This window comes from Arvicola amphibius, chromosome X, assembly GCF_903992535.2.
Source record: "Arvicola amphibius chromosome X, mArvAmp1.2, whole genome shotgun sequence".
Lineage (NCBI taxonomy): Eukaryota > Metazoa > Chordata > Mammalia > Rodentia > Cricetidae > Arvicola > Arvicola amphibius.
This window is the reverse complement of record NC_052065.1, coordinates 47,295,914-47,299,608: the sequence shown is the minus strand read 5'-3', so window position 1 is coordinate 47,299,608 and position 3,695 is coordinate 47,295,914. Positions and strand designations below refer to the sequence as shown.

At 38.5% G+C, this 3,695-nt stretch overlaps 1 non-coding gene across 1 annotated transcript; it reads left to right on the top strand.

Moving 5' to 3' along the window:
* Positions 1 to 697: 697 nt before the first annotated feature.
* On the top strand, positions 698 to 804 carry LOC119805678. The gene has a single exon (XR_005283977.1). It is a non-coding gene; the product is annotated as a U6 spliceosomal RNA (small nuclear RNA).
* Positions 805 to 3,695: the final 2,891 nt, after the last annotated feature.

Sequence of the window (3,695 nt, the reverse complement as noted above, 5' to 3'; positions counted from 1 at the left end):
GCCTGCACGCTAAGTCAGTTCTGTGTCTCCACACCTATGAGCTCCCCAACCATGTTCTTGGTCAGATTTACAGTAACAGGAATGAGTTTCTTCCTGCAGAATGGGCCATAAATTCACATAGATGGCAGGTGGTTACCCCTATAATAGTCATACCACCGTACACCTATGGGCATATCTTATCACTCTGATGATTATTATTATTCACAGATTCATAGCTACGTAAGACTGCTGATAACTCTTTCCTTTCCTTAGCCTACATTGTGTGTTCTGGTATTAGCCATTAAAGAAGGTGCTTTCTAGTGAGTACTAACTTGATTTCTCATTCTTGTGGCCAAGGTATGTGGTGTCCTCAGCAACCAGGTCTTACCACAAAGTCATTGAAGACAAACTAGAGGAAAACCAATACCTTTTATTTTATGGCAGTCTCCAGGAAACCTATATTAAAAAAAGTTTAGAAGAGATATCCCACCCCTAGCACTGAGATTCTTATTAGGTAACCTATGGCTTCAAGAAGAGCATTGCCCATTTCACCGACCAACTACTATTGAACTTTTTCACATGAATATATGTCTAAATCCTGGAAGGAACATGAAGAATAAGGAACATTCATGCACTGTTGGTGGGAATGAGATTTGGTTCACACACTATGATAATTAGTGTGGTGGTTGCTAAGGATATGTCATCAAACCAAGTTAGCGTGCTCGCTTCGGCAGCACATATACTAAAATTGGAACGATACAGAGAAGATTAGCATGGCCCCTACACAAGGATGGCATGCAAATTTGTGAAGTGTTCCATATTTTTAAAAAATAAGAAAAGAACAAACCAAGTTAGCTGTACCTCTTTTGGACATATACCCAAAATGTTCTATTTCCTATTAGAAACATGCTTATCTGTGGTTATAGATGCTCAATTTGTAGTAAGATGTGGAAAAACTCTAGAAACCCATTAACAGGTGAGTATATAATGAAAGTGTTGTACATGCAACAGATTATTATTCAGCTATAATATTCACATTATTAAATTTGCAAGTAGAAGAAAGGTACTAGGAAACATTGTGTTGAGTAAAGTAACCCAGACCCAGAAATTGTTACATATTCCTATTCCTATTATTGTTTAATTTGGACTACTTGTAGAATCTAGGAATCTAGAAAGAAACTATTGGTGGGGAAGGGGAAAAAGATATTAAGGCAGAGTGATAGTAGAACAGAAGTTCAATAAAGGGAAAAATGGAAATAATGGGGAGAGGATACTTAGGTAGGAGGAAAGATGGAAAAGTATAGCAGAATAGGTATGGAAATCAAGATAATTAACAGGAAATATGTTTGCCAATAAGTACTTTAAAAGGCAAAATTCATTAATTGTAATACTGAAAAGCATAAGTGAGAGACCGGAAATTGGATTCTTTTTTTCATTTTTTATATTTTTTATTATTATTATTAAAAATTTCCGCCTCCTCCCCACCTCCCATTTCCCTCCCCTCCCTCCACTTCCCACCCTCCCTTTCCAGTCCAAGGAGCAGTCAGGGTTCCCTGCCCTGCGGGAAGTCCAAGGTCCTCCCCTCTCCATCCAGGTCGAGGAAGGTGCACATCTAAACAGATTAGGCTCCCTCAAAGCCAGTTCATGCGGTAGGATCAAAACCCAGTGCCATTGTTCTTGGCTTCTCAGTCAGCCGTCATTGTCCGCCACGTTCAGAGAGTCCGGTTTGATCCCATGCTTTTTCAGTCCCATTTGAGCTGGCCTTGGTAAGCTCCCATTAGACCAGCACCACCGTCTCAGTGGGTGGGTGCATCCTTCGTGGTCCTGACTTCCTTGCTCATGTTCTCCCTCCTTCAGGTCCTCATTTGGGCCTTGGGAGCTCTGTCCTGCACTCCAGTGTAGGTCTCTGTCTCTATCTCCATCCATCTCCAGATGAAGCTTCTGTGGTGATATGCAAGATATTCATTAGTATGGCTATAGGAAAGGTGGATTTGGTATGTACTCACTCATAAGTGGATTCTAGACATAAATAAATGTCAGTGAGCCTATAATTCCTGATCCTAGAGAAGCTAAATAAGAAGGTGAATCCAAAGAAAAACATATAGTTATCCTCCTGGATATTGGAAGTAGACTAAATTGCCAGGCAAAAATTGAGATCTTGGGGGTGGGGTGGGGTGGCAGTAAGGGGTGATGGGGAGATGTGGAAAGAAAAGTGAGGAGGGGAGGATGGGGAGACCCTGTTGGAATGGGATGGTTGGGATGGAGGAAGGGTGGATAGGGGTGCAGGAAAGAAGATATCTTAATTAAGGGAGCCATTTTAAGGTTAGCAAGAGACTTCTCTCTAGAAGGGTTCCCAGATATCCATGGAGATGTCCCCAGCTAGTTCCTTGGGCAGCTGAGGAGAGGGAGCCTGAAATGGCCCTTTCCTATAACCATACTGATGGAAATTGGATTCTTATACTCTTGCCAAAACTATTGTAAAAGATGTCCAGCTAGTTCTAAATTTTCAAGGACAAATTTTGGATCTTTTTAATTGAATTGCTTTTCCATATGCTAAGGCTGCCTTCTTATCAGCCCAAGAAAAGCAGGAAAAGATACAGACCTTAGTTCTAAGTTGCTATTAAAGAGCATCTATATTCTGCTCATTTCCTTATCTTTCCATGTTCCTTTCCAAATAAAAGAAAATATGCATTCTTGTGACAGTAGAATTATTTCCCAGTTATTTGTAGTCTTCTAATCATGAGGACGTTATAGTACTTTAGTATTTCCAACAGTACTTTTAGCTTTTAATTGTGGTCTGAAAAACTCTGTTAAACACAAAAGTAGCCTAAAGTATGCAGAAGACTGTCCCTCCTCAAACAATTTTGTATTCTACAAGGATTACCAAATCAAACCTTTCTGGCAAAGATTAAAGTCAAAAGGTTTGTAAAAAATGAAAAGGGGTCATATGAGATCAAGTGGTCTAACCACCTACCCAAAGTGGTAACTCTAATAACAGGTCACAGGAAGTTTAAAAACCTCCTATTACTTGTACCTGTTCTGCAGGAAGTATTTTCATGTAATTGTTGTATTGATTTGATTCCAAAGATAATCATATACTGAGCACCAAGTGGCCTTGCTCAGTCTTCTAATGTATACTACCTTCTGGTATATCAATTTCTTCTTCTACAGAGTAATACATATTGAGTATTGAACAGTATATTTTTATGCAAACAATAATTCTAATTAACATTTCCAATATGTATTAGTGTCATGTATTTTGACATCAAAATGTGTGCATTTTGATGAAAATGTTTTAATTAAATGTTGTCAGCACAATAAATTTCATATTTTGCTAATGATTTGTGTTTTATTCCATGGCTTCAGGATATTGCTATTATTATACTGCATTAGTATGCTCTTCTCTGACACAGTGAGGACACTGGAGTTTCTGGGAATCAGTAGAAAATTTATTTATGTTATGTGTTCCTAGCATGTTTATCTTGGGAACTTTGTAGAACTTAGTATAATTATTTACTTTATTTTAATAATTATATAATCTTGTTCTTGACAGCATGTCTGCCTTTGCCTCAAGCTCTATGCTTCTTGTTTCATTTTGAAACATGTTTTTGTTTTGTAGACCAACATGGTCTGGAACTCATAATTCTCTAGCCGATACCACATGCATGGGAGGGTCACCAAATTATGACACTATGCTTTTATCTATGCTTCCTTAA